This window comes from Salminus brasiliensis, chromosome 14, assembly GCF_030463535.1.
Source record: "Salminus brasiliensis chromosome 14, fSalBra1.hap2, whole genome shotgun sequence".
NCBI classification, from domain to species: Eukaryota; Metazoa; Chordata; class Actinopteri; order Characiformes; family Bryconidae; genus Salminus; species Salminus brasiliensis.
Genome location: NC_132891.1, coordinates 16,134,850 through 16,157,340, shown reverse-complemented (window position 1 = coordinate 16,157,340; position 22,491 = coordinate 16,134,850). Strand labels below are relative to the sequence as shown.

General features: G+C 38.6%; 1 protein-coding gene and 1 pseudogene across 2 annotated transcripts in view; both read right to left on the bottom strand.

Moving 5' to 3' along the window:
* Window positions 1-8,607, bottom strand: part of slco4a1 (solute carrier organic anion transporter family, member 4A1) — a 48,735-nt gene extending 40,128 nt beyond the window's left edge. For both annotated transcript variants that reach the window (XM_072697213.1, XM_072697211.1), the window contains exon 1: window positions 8,445-8,607. The gene's annotated coding sequence lies outside the window, so the exon portion shown is untranslated. The remainder of the gene's footprint in view (window positions 1-8,444) is intronic.
* Window positions 1-20,510, bottom strand: part of LOC140577460 (perforin-1-like) — a 40,238-nt pseudogene extending 19,728 nt beyond the window's left edge.
* Between the last annotated feature and the right edge of the window lie 1,981 nt (window positions 20,511-22,491).

Below are 22,491 nucleotides of genomic sequence, written 5' to 3'. Positions count from 1 at the left end.
TGTGGCACAGTGTGCGTATGCTAATTGATATTAGCATATGCTATAAGAATTCTTACCTGCACCGGATATTAACCCAAACAAGAATTTCACACTTGGGTGACTGAATGAAAACTAAAACTGAGCCCTTCTCACTATGTCCGCTTAGCCTAATGTGCAAACACACACTCACGTGTGTTCCAGAGCAAACCCAGTGCCCTACTTCTCCAAGGGGCGTGTCCCGTCTGGCAGGCGCTGGCAGGCTTGCTGTAGAGCAGGTGAAGCCGAGTGGAATGAATGACCCAGAGAAGCACCCATTCAGCTCACTAAGCCTGGGGTCAACACAGATCATTATAATGTGACTGTTACTAATAGAATTACATGCAGCTCATCTCCAACATGAATTCCTGCAACTAAATAAAATCAACAACGTCTGGGTCAGGTTGTACAGAGCACTGGAGAGCTCACAGATGAGACTAAAATGACAACAAATGATGCCTACAATTTAATTTAAGGCATTCAAGTTGCCAAAACTAGTCCAGTATTTTTGGTAAAGGGGTGCTGAAATCATGTTACAGCCATTAGAAATGATATCACATTATCGATGTTGGCAGAAATTCACTAGTAAAGGACTCGGAATAAACTAAGGGGCAAAACCATGGAGCGGTACTAGGTTTGGGCAGTGTAACGGAAATACCATATACCGTAGTATTTTAAAATGTTGATGGTATCGCAAAATAAGGACAGTACATTAACGTCTATCTAGTTCATGGCCAAAAAGGCTCATTCCCATATGTGCATTTAAGAGAACCACAGGGTGGGGGTGCTGTGGAGGCTCACTGATTGGTGATGTGATATGCTATAAAAACAGGTTGGAAAAAAACAACCCACCCCAAAACTGCGAGTTAGCGACACGCTGAGTTTAGTCAAAAGGGAGAGCAAGCAAACCTGGATGGGCCAGTCTGTTAAATGTGCCTGAAAAGAATCAAAAACGACTATTCACTTGACTTTGTGCTCTCAGCTATAAGGCTTTGTTGAAAACAACCTCATGTGCAGTTATTACATTAAATGGCTACTAGCACACAATTCCATATTTAATGCCTGAGTCCATAAAGTAAACAAGCACATGGCCTATAGTCAACTGCAGGAGGGGCAGAGTTAATTTATTTAATAAATGCAATCCATCTTTAATTTTAAAATATCATAATTTACCAAAAAAAAAAAAGAAATCATACTTTTCTTGCTCAATTTCTATTCAACTACAGGCACCAAAACCACTGGACTGAGCCATGATCAGAGGAAAAGCCAAGACACAAGCAGAGGCACTACCTACCTCTGAAACCTGGGCATCCCTTGGTGCCCATTACAGGAATCCCTTACCCTACTGGTTCTTTTATCGGCTACTCCCACTAAAATAGCATTTGTAGTCAGCCTGGCATGACACAGAAATGTGACAGAAATAGACAGCAGTAGCAGAAAAAGGAATGACTAATGCACAATAGACAGTTGCTGATGAGGTTGCAGGGAAAATGGTTCAGCCTCCAGAGAGGCGCACAGCCAGCCTTGCTTTTTCTCGCAGTAAAGCTGAGTCACTACCCTACCCTCCAACCAGTAGGGGAGAGATACGGAAAAGAAGATAGAAGGAAAGGATGAAGATAGAGAGAGAGAGAAAAAGGGGATGGAGACAAAGAGAGCGCAAACCACAAATTGAAGGCAAGCTTGTATATTCATATATCCTTGTATATCCACATCATACAAATACATAAATGTATAGCTATAACCTATTAGTACAGTGATGGATACAGCCCCAACTATGCTTGAGAACTGACAGGATTTCCAACACTCCCACGTCGAACTGAGATAGAGTGGTCTTTACATATGTGCCCCGCCCTTCAGACACGGAAGCTCGAAGTCGGTCAATAAGTGGCTCAAGGGACAAACAGAAACCAGGAGATTCTTCCGGCTTCTGCAGATTCAGAAAGGCTGATGCAGCAGGAGAGGCATCATTAAGGTGCACTGTAAGTGTTTCTGTGATTTAGTCAGATGAACTAGCATCATTATGCTGAGTGAACTGGCTGATCATTATAACTATATAAGTTTCACTAAATTTGACTTGAACATCGTTTATATAAAATATCGTTTCAACAACTTATTTCCAGCATGCATGCGCCAAGAGTGCGACGTCAGCACTAGTTCCTGTTTGGGGGGATCCAGGGATTGGGCTTCAGTTGTCTACAAAAAACAAAAACACTCACACAGTTCCACAGATTCTGACATTCACCATTGGGACAATGGGATTCCTCAATAGAAAAGCATAGCTGTAACAATTCTGCCAACACACCATGAATCTGACATAGACTTTAGGTTAGGACTTCAAGAACACATTTAAGAAAATACTGGTTTGACATTGTAAATTTGAGAAAAACTGGGTTTGAAACTCTCTCTCTTTGGTAATTTCTCTTATTTAGTAATTGTTAATGCCTTTTAGGCTCCCTTTATTTTTCTTCTTTTACAGATTTACTTCAATGCATCTTTCTGTTGTCTTCTCAAAGCATGAGCAGTGTGGGACCTTTGCATCCATTCAGTGGGGTGGTGTATCTTATGTAAGTGGACATCCGTAAAATTAAAACTGATACTGCTTGAGTGAGTTGATGCTTTAAACTAAGGATAGCCAATACAGGCACATATTAATAGATAATAAATAAATAGGTATCACCTCAGAAGGTAAATAAAAGAGTTTAGCTCGAGTCTGCAATGTGGAACTATTTTACATTGGAACGTGAAAACTTGATAAAACTGAAACACTCAGTTACACCGGCAGGAGATCCACACACCTTTCTTTGTTTTTAAACCAGCACTAAAGAGCACATTCAGAACCGAGTGGAGGCTAATGCTAATACAGAATGCTATAGAAATAGACAATAGCACATTCACCCACTATAAACCAGTTATTTCACATCAGTAGTCCACAAACAACAGATATCAGTCCAGAGCACTCACAAGTTAGTGACGTGACTTCAGTGTTTTAAAGGAGCTGGGAGCTGATTTGTCAGGGAGGAGAGTCAGACTGGATTATAAGATATTAAACACACTATAAAACAGACATTTCAAAGTCTCCACTAAACTAAATAAATCAGTCCAGAATGTCTCATTATAGAAACTGCTACATAAAATGAAGAGATTTTACTTCAGTATTTATTAGCAGCACATCTTATCTAAACTGTCTGGCTGTAATATTTCTACAAGCACAAAGATCAGACCGGTATCGGCCCACTTCCCTACTTTAAAAGCAAACTGCAGCTTCACTTTGAGGGTGTAGAGACACATGACCTTACATGTATAGATGATTTTATGAAAAAAAAGGCGCCACTGAAGGCTCTATTCAGCCTATTTACGGATGCCCTTACCGTTTAGAGACTACAAGCTTATGTGTTTTTTCAGTCAAAGCTTTGAGGAGAACCATTTAATGTGAATTATAATTTATTTAGGATATTTAAACATTTTCATATTCCAATTCCAACATCTGATTATTCTTAACGATTAACAGTTCAGTGCTCTTTGACCCCTTAACACTGTATTACTCACTAACTACAGGGACTTCTGCACAAACTGGTGGGGTTATTCTCTGTTAACAGAAGTTTGTAACAGTCAGGCTGCTGACAGGCCATAGGCTTTTTAAAAGGTTAAATGGGTGTAAATGCATTATATTATCATTATATTAGTAGCATTAAATGGTCATTGATAATGACCATTAAATGGTCATCATTTATCACAATTATTTCTGGGACAATCTAGTTAAGGCAGGGATGAGACACATGTAACTGCTATTGCTGCTGGTTAGTTTGTGTTCAGTAAATTATCTTATTATAAAGGTTTCTCCTGAAAGTGTTGTACTGGTCAAAATGTCATTGTAAGATAAAGCTGTGTGAGATTTACTGAAAGCTTTTCAGAACTATCCTAAACCTTATAGATCCTATCTGTTCTGTAGTTTGTTGAATGAAGTATACAAGCACCTTCTAAATCTGTGAATGGAACTCACAGATCCAGAAGAGAGGTCATCAAGAGATTGACTATAGTGCAATACTTGCAGTTGTGGAGGATGTGAAGGAACCGCTGAGCAATCTCCAGTAATGTGCCACTGAACAAGTTTTCCTTTGCAATTCTGCATCTCTTTGCACTGAACATGAACTACAGATACTCAAATATATCAGCAATGGGATATAATCCTGCTTGAACTGAGTTGTACTCATGATTAGCTTATTGTGGATAATTGACATTATTATTTTTTTGAGCATCTCCTTCTCTAATCCTACAGTAATGCCACCTCGCCCGTCCTTTATTTTTGCCTCTAACCGTAATGGCCTCCTCTCCTATCCTCTCATTCACCCAACAGTAAAAGCCCCACTCCTCTCTTCGATTCTCTTGTTTGTCCTACAGTAACTATTACCATGCCATTTCTGTTTCCGTCCTACCGTCCAACAGCCCCATGTCAAATACACTTTAAGTAGTCTTTGGCTGCAAAGTGTATCGTAGCATATTGTGGAAAGCCCTGTTTCAAATAAAAATTTGGAATATGGATGCAGCAGTATACCATAAGGTATACCATGGTATTAAATTGATGGTTATTATTTGCTTAATATCAGTACTGAAAAAAATTTAACCGAACAAAGAACACAGCTATATCTGACTATTTTCATACTTTTGAAAACCAATCAACCAATTAATGGAGAAAAGAATCAGTTGATTAATCCATAATAGAAACATAATAGAGCTTAATCTCAAATGCAGTTTTAATTCATTTTCAAATGAGAGTCAAAGTGCAGTAAAGCATTTGTTCAACCAAAAAAAATACTTTCATTCCTTCAAGGGTCAATGTATAATAATAATAATAATAATAATAATAATAATAATAATAAAAAAAAGAAGAAGAACAAGAACAAGAGGTGGGAAATTTGCGATACTGTGAAAATCAACCTTAGCTGTGAGCATCTTGTCCAATCACAGTTACAAGTGAGAATCAGTCAGTCAGTCAGTGTTTTGATGCATCTAGGCATTCATAAAATAAATAAATATATACATTTTGGTCAAAACCATATTATGCCAACCATATTCCATATCACAATACCACATCACATTTGATCAAACATTTTCAATTTTTTGTTTTAGTTTTCCAAGTTTTGTACCCATTATCTCCACAATTGGGATCGGAAATTACCCACCCCATACTTTCCCCCATCACATGCAATGCCCCCGACACCGGTAGGGTAAAGACCTACACAGGCCTCCTCCGACACAGGCGCAGCCAGCAGCAAACTGCCACTGATCATACGTCATCAGGTAACCAACGCACTTGGAGAAAAACCTGTATACCCAGCTCTGATGAATCGGCCAACAGCACTGGAGTGATGTGGGGAGAAAGTGCCATCTACCCACCCTGGAGAGAGCAAGGCCAACTGTGCTCTCTCGGGGCTCCAGCTGCCGATGGTTAGCAGTGTGACCGGGATTCAGACTAGTACTCCACTGTCATAGTGACAGCGCCTTATTCCGCTGGACCACTCTGAGCCCCACAGTAGTAGTAATAAACAGTTCACATGCAAAAATTGGTGCCAGACAGTGAGTGGTTCATTTTGTGTTGCGTTTAGAGGCCAGTGTTGTACTCAGATCTGTCTTCGGATCCCACTCATTGTTCTGACTGCAATAATAGTAAACCTTTTTTATTTTCATTTTTCAAATTTTATGCATATGATGGTGTGTTTTTATACAATGACAGATTTCCTAAAACTTGATATTAAAAAATCTATATATCAATACTTCGTCTAGCTTACAGCATCACAATATACTGAATCCTAACCCCTGTATATTGTTATGTATTGTATCATCAGGTTCTTGCTAAAACTCAATCTAATCACATTATTATTATTATTACTAACAAAAGTTGTATTTTGATCACAATATGTAGCAATACAAATCCTAGCTAAATCCTAGGATGTAGCTAAAAAATTACGTTTCATAGCTCTTAAGCAATCTTTGCACGCCAAGAATGTCCTGGCCTATCTACTAGATTTAGTATTGGGGGAAATTGTGGAAGTGTAATTTTTCAGTGAACCATTCCTGTAACCCCTTAAGATTCCAACCGTATAACAGCGCAACACTTATTATTCTCTAACTTCAATGAACACAATGCATAATTACTCGAACCAATGCTTTGAAGTGTGTAACCAATGTTTGCTTAAAGGTCTTGTGATGCAGATTTCAATAAACAATGGTCACTAAGATATTTTGTTAGAAAGCAGCACCGCATTCTGAAAGACCTGTGGTTGTTTTGTATGGTAGGCTATTAGGTGAATGTTAACCATGCCTTCTGTAGCATTAAGTCAAATATCCACTAAGCATTCACAAATATGAAATGCCTGCTTATCTTAGCCTTACAGTGCTAGTCAGGGTGGCAAATTACCACCAGGCCAGTATATCAGCTTTTGGCTGATAGATTTGCTTTACCCACCAGACACTTGTGGCAGACAATACCAGCTCCATGAAAGAGATGGCGTATTGTTATTGATTTGAATCGGGTCAATCTCAACAGAAAACGCTACATCAGAAACTGGAAGGAAAAACAGAATGGGGTGTTTTTATTAGTAAACAAAAAGCTTGTTTTAAAACAGCTTTAAAACCTGGTTTCAGACACAGCTGACCATGAAGGTCTGGAATGAGAATAAGGCAGAGGGTTCCTGGCCGAATTAACCCTGTAGCCAAGATACACGGTGTCTTCCTGTGTGCCAAAGCCAAGAAATGAATATTTCATGTGATTTGTCCTGTTGATCTGCCACTGGGGACAGAGGAGAGGTTGGAGGGGTTAAACGCGAGTTCACAGAGTGCAAAACCTACCTGAATTATAAATAACTAACAATGAGCCAACATACAAAGCTTTAATCTCAAAGAGGCAAAAGGGCCAAGGAAGGGGGCCAATTTCCTATGAACTGTAATGCAAACAGTCGTGCAACTGTTTGCTGTAATAAAAAGTGCAAGTATTGAGATTTCATTTCACTGGTGAGTTATTAAGACTAAATCTACCTGGATCAGCTTTACAGAGTCATGCTTATTTCAGTAGAGTTACAAATGAAGTAAGACGGACCCTTCCTTTTCTACTGTACTACTTAGAAAGTACTATAAATGATTAGGTAACTGCTATGAAAATGGGATGCAGCTCATGCCAGTGATGAGGAATTGAAGTATGGACCTTTAGTGTCCATTACCACAGAACAGTCCCACCAGTGTGTACAGAAGTCCCTGTAGTTACTGAGTAATACGTCTCAGTGTGCAATAAGCCTTGCAGTGTTGGGGGTAAAAGGCGTTTACGGGTTAGCACAGTAGCCCAGTGCAGTCTAAACGTTCAGATCTTCTTGAGCACATCTTGTTTTTTTTTTTGCTGTTACACTGTTACAACCTTGTATCTCCAAAACGGCAACTTTACAGGAGAAGTAAGAAAGTTGCTGATGTTTTTATGATGCCGTTATCTTCTAATACCGATATGATTCTAACATCACTGTGCATTTCTAATAATCATAAAGACTCTATTGTACACCCCAGTTCACCAACTAAAGAAATCCATCTGGGAGTCTACAGCATCCACCTGCATGTTGCTCTGGGGGATGCAGCTGTCCACTAGGCCTTTGGCTACAACCTAATCTCATTTGGAGGTAGTAGCTAAACGTGGACTGCCAACCTTTACATAAGAGCAGCACTGCGATGCAAAACCTTCAGCGTTTCCCTCCTGCTTCTCTCACACAACACACCTCAACAACAGCTGCTCGGAGGGAAGCTGAAGAGGGAGGGGACACGGGCACATTCACTGGCACACTTGGCTACTGTGCTTACTGTGCCTCCGTATGAACACAGAGGGCTACTGTATTTAGGAGTCATCTCACTCAGAAGCAGGTGCACATCTCGTAGCCCACTCGAAATGCGACACGCCCAGCAAAGGCACTAGCTAATAACTTGATAACCTCATGTGCAGCCTACCTAGAGAATGCATGCTCCCAGCACCATTATAGCTAGGCTTTCTCAATAGTCCTTAGACTGGCGAGCCGTTGTTTTCATGAAGAGAATGGCGTGAGACTAGCGGACTGAGCCGTGGTCAGCCGTGGCCTCTGCTGCACAGTACAGTAACAGGTCTGCTATGAATTTATGAATCACGCATTTCTGAATTAGCCCTCCCCCGCTGCGTTTTAACACCCATGTCCTGTAAGGGAGCTTAGCTAGCACTAGCTGGTTAACGCCATACAAGCACGGCGTTAATAGCGATAACGTTAGCTAGCAGTTTCATTAGCAAGCAGGAGCGAAGGCGCGTCTGCAGCACCGGGCAGGCGTGTCGTTCGCCTGTATTTGCAGGGATGCTGCCATGTGCTGCTCTGCCGCACCACACCATGGACCACTGCCCGCTAACGCCAACAGCGACGCGCGGTACTCACATTTCTTCACACCAGCACCGGACCAAACTGCTCTGCAGTCACGGAGTCGTCCTCAGAGAACTGGGTCTGTCAGTCACACTCGCACACACGTCTCTCTCTCTCTCTCTCTCTCTCTCTCTCTCATCCCGCACTCTGCTGCTGATGACTCGAGCGGCTTAAGGTGCTCATCTCTCACAAATCATCCAATAGGAAGCCGCCCCCCCATGGCACTATCCTTTTGAACCAATAGGTGTCTTTTGACTGGTTTGTTTGAGTTGGGCGGGAGACGCCGAGCACTAACAGTTACAGCAAGAGGTGAGTGGGCGATGGTCACGTGAGCGCGCAACCGTGAACGGGATGATTAATAGCAGAATGATCTATTATTATTATTATTATTATTATTATTATTATTACTTTATATAATATAATAATAATATTATTATTTTTTATAATTATACCAAAGACTTTATTAAGTTACATTTATTATTCTCATAAATATTCTGCTCTTACTCGACGATGTCCTTGAACCCAGCCCATATATCAGTATTATTATTATTATTATAGATAATATAATAATAATGTAATAATGGTATTTTGTTATTATTATACCAACGACATTATTACAAAATAATTATAAGATAACATTGATCTACATTTAAGGAACATTTATTATTCTCATAAATATTCTGCTCTTACTCCACAATGTCCTTGAACCCAGCCCATATATGTTTACTCTAAGTAATCTGCACTTCTAATTTGGTGGGTTTTTTTTTTTTACCAATTTATTCCAGAAGAACTATTTGCTTACAGTTGTAGAAGTTGACCTATCATAAGATTTCCAGCAGCTATTTATAATATTTCATAATATAGCCCTGTACCTCATACACTTTTGTTCTATCTCAATCACAATAAAATGAAATGTAATCTAACCCTACACTATCTGCTTAAACACAGCATTGTTATGAGTTATTTAAGATCTCAGAGAACTACAAGAATTTATAAGGAAGATTGGGCAAAAAGCAATAACTGAGCGCTACTTAAAGTACAAGCTGTGGAACTTGCCAAGGTTTTTTTTTTTTACCAAGTTCTGACCACGTAGGGTGTCCAAACTTTTGTTCTTTTTCAAGATCCCCTAATTAACCCTTAATATCCCCTGAAAGCCTCTGAAAACTGCAGTACCCTTACATACATTACATACGTAATGTATGAATTAAATGGTATATCAATGAATTAAATGGTATATCAACTGAATAGCTGCTCAACTGTGATTTGAGGAAAATGGCACTGTTAAATTGATGTGTGGGCAGTGGGCAGTGGTGGCTCAGCAATTAGAGCACCGGGCTATTGCTGACAGGGTTGTGGGTTTGATACCTCTCTGCTACCAGGGGCAGTGGCAATGGCTGCCCACCGCTCCGGGCATGTGCGCTTACCGTCATCTTGTGTGTTTGATCATTAGTGTGTTTGTGTGTGTGTTCACTGCACGGATGGGTTAAAGGCCAAATTCCATCTGTGTCACTAATGATGAATATGGTTGTCTTGTCTTGTAATGTAGCCCTCCTTACCTTCAACATGTCACATTCCTGTCTTTAGTGTAAATGCAGGTGCACTGCTCTTCACGGGGGGGTGCGCTCCAGCGAACCCATTCGATCAGTACAACATAAGCTATTTTGATGTAGCTTTAACAGGCTCTGACTGTATCACATGTAAACCCACAGCAATTATTAAACCTGTCCATTAAACAGTCCAAAGAATGTGGACAGGGTGGTTATGAAGAGGGGTGGCTCAGTCTAACCACTGTCTGCCAGTAAGTTAGCTAACTTAGCGAGTGCTGCAGCTCGAGCAGACGTGTGAACCTCACACTGCACACAGAAAAAACGAGACCACTTTAGTCCACTTCTCAGTTTTCACCTTTAAAATAAGATGTAAAAGTCAGTCAGGGCAGAGTGAGAGGCACACTTTTTTGCACCAGCACTAAGAATTATAATTATATCTTCATTTGTCCTTTCCTTAAATTCCCACTGAATCCATGCCATATTTGCAAAGGGTCGATTGGACTGCCAGTTTCCATTCTAAACAAGATGAAGTTTACAGTTTACAATTATAGCTGGACAAGTCTGCTCTAGTAGCTTCAGATAATCCTTCTTTAATAGCTAGTCAAGGTTCTTTGCTAACTATTCAAAGGGCCTCACACCTTTAGGTGTTTCGTATACAGTATTTAGTAATGAACCAGTTGGGGTATGATGGATCATCTGGTCTATCAGTATAACTAGGTTGACCAAGCTGGTCGTCAGGCTGCTATACTAGACCAGCATGGTTGGACTGATCATGGTGTTTAAACAAGTATGATCACGCTGGTTGCTCTGTAAGGTTATGCTGGTCGTGCTGGTGATCTAGCTTGGTCAAGTGTGGTCATACTAGTCCTGCTGATCTACCACCGTAGTCATGCTGGTCGAGTGTGGTCATACTAATCATCATAGCAAAGTTCAGCCAACAATGCAGCATTAGTAACAGTGCATACCTACCTTTATTTGTTAGTCAAACACATAACATCTTAAAATGAAATAAAATATTTTCAGTGTTGCCAATGTCAAAATTATGGCTACCAGTACACAGTTCTTTAGAAATTTCACTGCATACAAATACAGTATACTTTTAATAATTTTTATGCATGAATCTGCAGTATAATTCATCCAAGTAACCATAATAGAATATCCAACAGAATGATAACAAATAATTAATACATACAAATATTGGCCATTGGGGATTATTTTATGGGCAAATCAGAGTTTGTGTGATGAGACATACTGGACAACAAGTGGTCATATTGATCATGCTGAACAACTAACATGGTACCAACAAGTAGTAAATATATTAATTTGGATATATTTGATCACGTAAATGAGTTTTTTGCCTTAATTATGTTTGTAACAACAAAAAATTGTAACAGCAACAACTGAAAAGTGTCATTAAAAAACCTTTATAAATTTTTTTATATATATAAGTTTTATATATAAGTTTTTCTATATAAGTTTTTTTTAACACCTTGGATTTTAAAAGAAACATTATATCAGGTGTCTCAATACTTTTGTCCTTATAGAGTAAGAGTCGTTTAATTTAAAACAGTTTTGTTTAATCTTTTATTTATTTATGCAAATCATTGTACCCAACATAAATGCATATAAATATGCAGATACCATACTGATATAGAAATTAATTTACTAGGACCATATACATAACTGCACAAAAATCAAATCTCCTATCAACTTGAGTGTCTCAGAAGAAAAAAACATTTTAAAATTCACATTTTACTTTTACTATCCTTTTACATTGTTTTTATATTTCCATGCAAATATAAATATGAACACGTACATAAATAAAATAAAAGAATAAGATAAAGTCAAACCGGAATTTTGTTCAGGTACTTTAGGCTGTGGCCAATCGGCTGTGGTGGGAAGCATTCTGACCAATAGTGGCGGTGAGAAGGCGAGACCTAATGGCTGCATGTAGATGCAGGTACATGTAGACCAATAGTGGCGGTGAGAAGGCAGGTCTTAAACAGACCTGTGTACATCCACACACAGAACCCGTGAAATCAATGCGAAATCCTGACTGGATGCATTTTTCACATCCCAAAAAGAGGATTACACAAATATATCCGAGGTGTCGGTTGACAAGCACTCAATTTCCTTTAGAATAGTGCTAGAATAGTGCAAGTCACTGAATATACTTGTAGGACCCATGAACAAGGGACAGCGGGTTTAGGGAGCTAATTAGTGATTGCCGTTGGTGCCATCTACAGGCCAGTCTGGCCAGAGTGGGCTTAGGTTTTTCCTATTATTGCCTGGGAAATTTTTTTTGTTCTTGTTTTTTTTGTTTTTTTTTGTAATTATCTGGAGATATTTTGATCAGGAGTTATTTATTATTATTATCATTATTATTATTATTATTATTATTATTATTATTATTATTATTATTATTTAATCCATTATAGAAAAGCCTATATAAGTTTCACCTCTCATATCCTTTTGGGAGCTCAGTACAGTGATGATGTCTAATAAGTTTGTGTTATATGTTCATTTTAGAAAAGTATTCACAGTTTTACACATATCACATCCACTTCTTCACTGAGATTCACAATGCTGGCTAGCATCTACCTATTGCTTTTTAGAAACTTTGCAACTGTGCAGTCTTGATATTCTAAGTGCTTCCATTTTAACCCATTAACAAACAAACCTCCATAACTGACTAAACTGATAAGAAAAAATTAGTGATTTAAGTTTGTATTCGGCCTGTTCTAGGTTTTCAGTAAAATAAATTAAAAAATAGATACATTTTTTAAAAAAATGAATAGACTATGGAACATTTTAGATGTTGTCATGCATGGTCAAGTTGCAGTAAAAATAACATGCATAAATAATGTACTTAAAGTTTCACTTTTTAGTTGTTTGATACGTAACTGAATAAGCTGGACCTGTAAGTACTGTAGGTTTACTGTAAGTACTGTAAGTACTGTAGGTTACTGTAGGTTAGTGCAGGTGGTGGGAGACAGGAGGATGACAACCAAGCTGGCATCCATGCTGGAGAACAGCTCCCACCCCATGCATGAGACTCTGGCAGCACTGGGCAGCTCGTTTAGCGACAGGCTGCTTCACCCCAAGTGTGTGAAGGAGCGGTATCGCAGGTCCTTCCTTCCTGCTGCCGTCAGACTGCACAACCAGCACTGCTCCCAGCGGACCACATACACACACACTTAACTACACACACATGTTCATGTTCAGGGAATACTATGTGCAATACCCCCCCCCCCCCCCCCATGTGCAATTAAGAGTCTTTTGCTGTAAATAATATTGTTTATTGCTTTTTTAATTCTTATTTATATTATGTATATAGTGTAAATTATTTATCTAAATTTTTGTAACTGAGTGTCTTGCTATCCCTTTCTGCTGTAACACTGTGAATTTCCCCACTGCAGGACTAATAAAGGACTATCTTATCTTATCTTATCTTATCTTATCTTATCTTTTCGTTGGCCAGTGCAATGAATAATGGAACCAGGGAACATGTAGGCTAGTCGTGTTCCTCTGTTTCCTCCAACTGTCTCTGTCTCCAGTGTTGGATGGCATCATGTTCTTCTGGTTCATTAAGGCAGTTGGACAGGAAACTCTGTAAGTGTGGCGCATTTGATCAGTCTTAATTTCATCCAATATGTGTGATTCTGCAGAATATGTATCACTGTAGCGCCTGTGGGGTGTCACAATAGCACAATAGCAAGAAGTACGTAGAATTAAGGGTTTTTGTGAGCATGTGAAAATCATGTTGGTGTAAAACATACAAATTATTTGGTGTATTTGCGGATCACGGGTCAAGACTTTGCGTCGTGTAGTTTTGTCACCAGGCTGTTAAATTCCATCTTTATAGTCCACCAGAAGATTGGAAACATCAGTTGCGTCCTCCAAATTGCTCTGAATGTAGGCTGCATTTCTGGGTGGTGTGTGAAGGGTCCTTCACTTTGGATTCTGGGCTTTGGAACGCAGCTTAAGTGAAAATAGAATCAATTATTTATTTATTTATTTATTTTATTCATTTGTAAATCAAGATTGAATTGTTTTTGAGATTCATGTATCTGAAAATTCTGAAGCTGACTAAAAAAAGCACCGTTTAACTTGCGGTAGTGATATTACTGTTCCATTATCCTTGAAATGATTCTCTGCCGCTGACCACTTATCCATTTTAGCATCAAAACTGTGAAAAAAAAATAAAATCCTTCACAATGTCTAGTCAAGTGAAGAACACTCGAGGAGGTAGGCATGTCATTGTCAAAGTCTACAATCAAAAGATGCCTCCATGAAAGTAATTACAGAGAGTTCTTCAAGACCACTGCTAATACCTACACACAAAAAAGGCCAGATTAGACTGAAACTGAGACTGGAATCAAATAAAGCCAGATCTGGAATCACATCTTCAATCACATCTTAATTGAGTCACTGTCCAAATACTCATGGACCTGACTGTGTATTTACACCTGCGTTTTTGGATGTTCGACTGCTCTAATAAATGATTGGACCATTTTACTATAGTGGTCATGAGAGTTTCAAATCTATCCTAATCATATTTCTGTAGAATAACTGTATGTATTGTAGAAGCCGTACTATTCAGGATATACGAAACTGTGTATTGCTTAACTTCTTTTCTCTGAATTCAGACAGGACTGCTGCTGCTGCTGCTGCTGCGTTGGTGGTTCATTTTCACAGTAGGCCTAAATTGTCTCGCGCCTCTGTCTGAGATGCAGCCTTCCTCAGGAAGTGAGCTCTGCTGTTCTCAGACGATATCCTGCTCTTCAGAGCTTGCTGCAGTCAGGTGCAGCTGTGTGGTAAAGTGCAGCAGATTGCAATGATAAAACAGTGTAGCGTATTTATTCATATTTTTTTGGCAAATAAATGCCAAACTCCTTGACTTCTTTTGACAGCATGGTCAAAGAAATGAGAGGCCAGAGGTCACCCTACCCAATGTTAAAGGGTATTATCCCCGGTATTGGGCTGTGGAGCAGTAGATCTGTGTTCTCCATCCAACACTATGAGCCGGAGTGTTGTTTGTGATCCTCACTAAATGCTCTTGTGATTGAATGCAATCAAATCATAAGAGCAGAAGCTGCAAAGCTACAGCTAGGCGAGGACATCCTCCATATTAATACCCTTGACTTAAGCAGAAACATTGGCTTAGCAGGTGTCTGCAAAGTTCGGGCATGCAGTACTCATGACCTGAATAAATATTGAGCTTTGTCCTGAGCTAAATGACGATGCTAATGGTGATTTACCATTAAAAATCATCTATTCTCTAGCCTTAGGCTTAATCTGGCTCCAAGAAATGTGCATAAATGTGGTGATTTTATCATATAAAATTAAGTAATAAAAAAATGTGGTCTTTAGAACCAGCTAAGATGTAGCTTTCTAGAATAATTAGGTGGGAATTCCAGAAATATCCCAACACTTAATGCCTCCAAACTCTTTAAAACGTATTAACAAGGAGTGTATCCTGCGTTTGTTGTAGTCTCTACTGTCCAGGGAAGGCTTTCGGCTAGATTTTAGGAGCACTGCTGTGAGAATTTTGATTGCATCTAATGACAAGAGAAATAGTGAGGTCAGGATGTTGGATGATTACCACCTCACCTCATCCTCAGCTCCCCAATTCATCCCAAAAGTATTAGATGAAGCCAACCAACCATCATTCCAGAGGACACAGTTCCACTGCTCCACAGTTCAGTGCTGGGGGGCTTTATACCCCTTTAGCCCACACTTGGCATTAGGCATGGTGCCAATAGGTTCATATTTATCTGATCCAGAGAATCCTACTCTATTGCCAATACTTCACTATAGGGACTAGACAAGCTGTACGTCTTTTTAGTTCTCCCTGAATTAGCTTGTTTGGGTGACACTGGGGTGCTCTCTCCTTCAGCACAGGGGCCTTTTGCCACAAGTTCTGTTTTAGCATGCACTCAGATTAAATGCTATGATAGTGCTTGTTGAGTTTGCAGCAGTTGAAAGGTGCTTTTGACTGATGAGAATATCTCCATTTGTAGAAACATCCACTCTTATCCGCTGCCATTGTAGCCAAACTGCGTCCGGGCTGCGTTAGTCACATTCGCAGTCACTTGACAAGTTTTGTGGTCAACAGATGCACAAATTACGCAGAATACAGCTGGGGAACTGGTTTATGCTTTGGGTCATATAGAAAATGTTAATAGTGCAAGTAATGCAGTATTTGAGTCAGTAACTGTAATGTGATTACAAAATATTTATTTATTTACCTCGTTAACCCTGACACTGGTTATGTATTTGAGAACCATGCAGTTAGAGTGTATCTACTGTAATGATCTAGGGCACTCAGTAATTTACAGTCTTGTTTTTGATTCTGAAATGGATCTGTTCATGCATATTTGTACTTCACTTACCTAACCAGTAGAGTGCGCTATTGGACCTGTTGTAGCTTTTCTGGCACCTGAAATATATATCTTTTCTGTCCAATGAAAAACTTGTATCTCCAAAATAGTGATTTTTCAGAAGAAGGCAAAAATGTGCTTAACTATGAATGGAAGTCAAGGTAAAATAAGGGTTTATTCTACGTGATTTAGAGCATTTCTATTGGTCCATTCATCCAGAATTATTTACACAGTGTACAGACCAACTATAGTATAGTTTAAATGATGTAAATGTGTAAAACAAGGCACAAGCACTTGGTTGCACGTGGTTGACAGACAAAGTTGGTGTAAATGCTGACATGGCTCATAGAAACCCCCCCAACGTACTTGAAATAGTTAAGATGTAAAGACAGTCATTGAACTTAGTTTGATGTGAAAGATGTAATGTCTCCCTCTGCTGGGAGGGGGAAGCTCATGCACAGGTCATAGCTAAGCTAAGCTTTGCCCTTCACCTGAGGCTCAGCTCCAGCACACAGGTGCTGGTCATTGGGTTGATTAGGACTCATCTTAAGCAGTTGGGTGTTAGGGTGTTATTCAGAAACCCGAGGATACAGAACAAGAAGTCAAGTCAAAATACTACATCATAGTGACGTCACTCTGGGTATTGGACAAAATCCAGGCGCCTTCAGTAGCAGCTACACAATCACTTTTCCTAAAAAGACATGGATGATGATGATCATCTGACCAAAATATAAAAAAAATCTGATAAAAATATCCAGTTCTAAAAACCCATGATGGTGTCCCACATAAAAATCCACAGTCCAAACTAATTTTCCAAAATAGCACAGTATTTAAATGTACATTTACTTTTAAGGCTACATCTACTTTTTAGCAGACACTCTTATCCAGAGTGACTTAAAAAAGTGCTGCACTGTTCACTCAGAAAATACCCTTAGCTAGTTTGTATAGGCTAGAATCCAAAAGATACATCTAAGATTAGATACTACTAAATACAAAAGCCAGTATGGAGAACATAATACTCCATAATACTACATAATACATATAATACACTTCTCCCAAGTACTCTTGGAAGAGATGGGTCTTCAGTCTGCGTTTGAAGAGGATGGTGGGTCAAGCCGAGACGTACTTGAAGCTTGAGGGCCCTAGACTTTTCTAGAGAAATGTGCAGTCAGAAATGTCCAACAAAACTTGAGGAGTTTAATGACCCTTAAAAGGTCTCTTACAGGAGGCTGTTATACAAAATGTGAGCAATTTGCTGCCTCATGCTTTCAGTGTTTTATATAGTATGATTTTGGAACTGTTCACAGTGGAGCTTTACTTGCAGGGAAAACTCAATTTTAGATTTAGCCATATTTTACTGTTATTATCTTACATATAAAAACTAAAGAAGACATGGTTAGTTTACTGCTGGTTTTGGATAGTAAATACAATTGTGAACATGGCTTTGTGAACATTGCAATTCTTTGTTCCTATTTTCTACCTTACACTACAATAAAGCATCACACCAAACTCGACATCACCATGCTTACATCTCCACCTCTAAATTATGCAGAAATATTGGTGCAATTTGACCTCAAGTTGTTGAGGAATGTTCAGCACTGCATTAGTCTAACACTGGATGAGATCTTGCCCAATTCCCATTTAGTATACAACCATACCTCTCTAACTACACACTCTTTTCAGTGTGAGTGTTGATGTTAGTATGGAATAAAGAATAGATGGTAAATGTATATATATAAATATAATATTATTATTATATTAGGTTGTAGGAGAGTATGAGTACAGTAGGAGAGCAGAGAACTCAATAATAAGACCAGAAGAGTCACTGTGTTTTTTTTATTTTAAATATACAATCTGATAAGTCAAATCTAATTTAATTACAACATTGTAACTGTTTATTTGATCTAAAAGACTCAATCAGACTCAACATTTCAATGATTCAATGACTGATAAGTAGAAGAACAAGAATCCTTTACAGCATGTTTTAGAGGTTTGAAACCGTAATAAAATAGACAGATCTAAATATCTGTTTACAAACATGTATACAGTAGTAGTAGATTAGACAAACACGTTACCTAGAGCTTCTAATTCTTGTGGATGTCATCAAGCTTTTGTTCCTTCCTATGGTGTTTTTTGAGGACTAGCTATTCAGTTCACCAGATTATCTTCACCTGACAGTTAGTGCTTCTAGAGGTTGACGTTTACAGGAGTAGCAAAGCCTCTAAAATATGATTGCGACTGTAAGATAGACTTCTAGTGTAATACAGGTTTCACTGATATTAGCACGGGGGAGATTGTTTTTACAGTATGTACATAGTGAATGCTAAACTCTGATACGCTGCTAATCTATTTATGTAATTATTTTCTGAAAATAAACAACAGGAATTTCTATGGTTTAGGCCAGAAGACATTACAGGAAGGCCCAGACCTCCCAGGTGGTCGTCATAGTGGGCATCTTTGTCCCATACCTTTAAGGCGGCTACCGGTGTATACCTCTCTAAGGTCATATTTAATGTTCCACGTGTGGTTGTTTGATCTGATCCAGTGCATCTGTCTGAAGTTTCCTTCATACCACAGTTTGACGTACCCCTCGGTTTTGCCCACAGGATCGCCTTTGAGGCCCCAAGCTCTTATCACGGTCACGGACAGCCGCTCTCTCTGGACATTGAAAGGACAGCAGTTTAAGGAAAGGTTGGGTTGATTCCCACTGCACTGTGGAGGTGACTTCTTTGGTTGTCCGTTTTCTCTGATGTATGAGTTTGTGCAGAGGGAAGACAGAATAATAAGTGAAACCTTGGTCACATGGTTCATAAGTCCTTCACTGTAACTCGTCACACTGTCTTGGTTTGACAAGAGTTTCTTACAGTTAGCTCCTAGAATGGAGGCATCATTTAGCCCAAGCCCCACCTTTAGACCAACGTTCAAATAGTCCTTCACCTGACTGGCAGAGACCTTGTTGAGGGTTGCCAAGCATGTACAAATTGAAGTCTCTCTTCCCATCGAGGTGAACTTGGCAGATGTAGTGGGTCCTGTAGATGTCAGTAAAGCAGCGGTATTGCTGCTGTGCTGTTTTTTGGCGGGGAGATCAGATGCTGGTGGAACTCAGGATTGAGAGGGGGGAAGCTTGGTAGTTTAGAACTGAAAAAAGAGCAAAACAACAGTATCAATGAATCTGACTTTTCCACTAGTCTCTGGTTGTTTCATTAGCTTGTGTTTTTTGCAGAAAATCCCAGGAATTAGATTAACTTGGCGTAAAACCTTGGCCAATGGCATATGGCTCCTGGGTTAGGTTTTCAAATTGTTACACTATCTATGGCAGCGGTCACCAGGGGCACCGTATGGGGGGTGGTAATTGAGTATTTTGGCAGACCTTTGGCAGAACTGAATTGTGTGGCACAGTGTAATATCGGTTCATGGGCCCCTGATGGTCCCCTTCTGGAAAGTCTACCTTCCTGCATGTTTCACCTCCAACCCCGATGTAAGACCTCACTGACTTTCATTCAAACACTTCTGAATGCATTTATTAGAAGAACGAGGTGGTCGATTAGGGTTGGAGCCATGTCTGCTGGTGCACAGAGGCAAGCAGACATTTATTCCACTACTTGTTCTACACATATATTCTTTACAACTTTTAAGCATATGTCTTCAGGAAAAGTATTCAAGACATTAAAATCAACCTGGGAGGAGAAGTAGGTCTTACTCTTCAGACTTGCTGCCTTCTAGCTGCAAGTTGACCACTCCACCCAGGTTCAAGCACACCTTCCAGTCATTCTCAATGACTGAGGTAGAGCTCTCCAGAAGAGAACTGTCAGAGGATAAGCACTAGAAATACAAAAGTTGCATCTATTGATGGCGCGCCGGTCCAGCACAGACAGTGGACGTTTCTGAAGCTCACTGCCCATGAACAGGTTCTCACATAAGGTGCAGGAGTTAGTAGGTGTCAGAAAGGTCTGCATGTCACTGACATACACTCCCTTACTATGCAGTGAGACCACATCAAAGCCCTCACCAACCAAGTTGTGACCAGGGACAAAAGGAGCACTTAGGCACTCCTGCTGGCTGCCGGTCCTACAGCTCAAAGAACCTTGAGAGAGGACAGGCACCAGGGCACCAAAGTGCCAGAGTTTCTGGTCTAACTGTTTTGGAGGCATTATTTTTCTTAGTCATTCACGTCTAGACCAATCTGTCTAAAAAAACAAACAAATAAACAAACAAACAGCTTACATGAAAGGTAATGCACCAAATTGAATGTATAGCCTGTTAAAAGTTAGCTAAACTTACAAGTATGAGTCACTTTAAATTACACAATTTATTTCATAAAGAGATTCAGTCAATTGTTCAAGAGTTAAGATTTGATGTGTGCTTCTTTAGTTTAAAACGGGAAATGCTTGGTTTATCTTGTAAAGAAACACTTGGCCAAGACTTTCATCAAGCGCAAAAACTACAATGCCAAATATAAATATCTTTGCTTTATCATTATCTTCTGCATTTTGCATTTTAGTTTTAATAGACTAACATACATCAGACTAGCCAGGACTCATCAAACAGTGCTAAAAGAAACTTCTGTCATTTGGCTGGGCCAGTTGTGGACAGCTGTGGTATTGCCAAGGTTCTTAATGACTGGATGGATTCTTAGACAGTTGCAACACTTTGAAGCTCTTAATTAATAATTTAATTTCTATCTAAAATCTAAAATCTAAAATTCAGTACTTTATTACAAAGATTTAAAATGTGTAAATAACAGGGCTGCCTGATCGAGTTAATTGAATATCAGAAAAACAAGAATTATTATTATTATTATTATTATTATTGTATTTTTACAGTTTTACTAACTTCTTAAAATTAGTACATTAAAAAACATTAAAAAAAACAGTCATTCTTTTTTTTTGTTTTTACTGTTTTGTATTGTACATTTTCCCAAGTGACTTTTACTCTTTTTACTCTTTAGTGTGTCTATGTTACAGCTGGGAAGCTAGGATATTATTATTATTGTTATTGTTATGATTATTATTATTAATAACATTTTTATTATTATTATTAATATGATTACTGTTATTATTATGATTACTGTTATTATTATTACACATTTGAATAAAACACATTTTATCCATCCATTTGTTGATTAATTTACAATTTAATGCATAATAAAAGTCATTTTTCAAATGTAAAAAAAAAACCTTAATCTCTTTGAATGTTGAAATCTTTAAACACAGCTATCTTCTGATAAACAGTGTTTATAATGTAATAATCTCTACAGATATTTGTGTTATAACATGTTAGTGAAATATTTTAATAGATGTAGAAGAAAATTCACCAGTGGGTTTCCTTCAGTACTGCTTTTCTTTCAGCAGCTTCCAACCCCTCACTACAGCCGCTTTAAATACTGTAAATCACTTCTTCTCTGGCACATCTTCTTGGCACTGAAATGCAATTACACTTAGGTAAGTACAGTATGTTTTTTTTTCAGGTTCACCATATTTAATGGATTTCCTTGATGGGTTTCCTTATTGTAGTAAGGAGAAACTGATATATAATATGAGCAATTCAGATGAACAATTCAAATTATACTGTAGATACAAAACTACACTATATTCATGAATTGTACCAAGGAGGGGTTATTTGACTCATAACAACAATAATTTCATCAATCATTTGATGCTATATCATTTTTTAAATGTTTTAAAATATTTACTGTATGCCTGTTTGACCTTCCAACAGGCCATTTAAGCGTTCATTTAAAAAAAAAAATCGTTGTTATTCTATATTGAAACACAGCCTTAATTAAAGAAACTTGTCTTGAACACACTTTTTAAGGTTGTAGTAAACCTCAAACAAACTGGCCTACAGAAGATAATCTTGCAGAACTTTACAATCCTTTTTTGTAATACATTTGTTAAGAGTAGGTCAGTTTGGGAGCTTGAGATTATCTTTAAAGAAGAATTCCAACCAATTTTTCCACAATTGCTGCATAAATCAATCATAAGTCTTTGACACATTGGGTTCATTGTAATGGAACTGACTATGCAAATGTAGCAATTGTATTTATTTATTCATAATTATATTTATTTTTATTTCTCAACTTAACTTATTCTTTTTTTATTCTTTTCTAAATCCTGCCTTGAAAAAAAATGT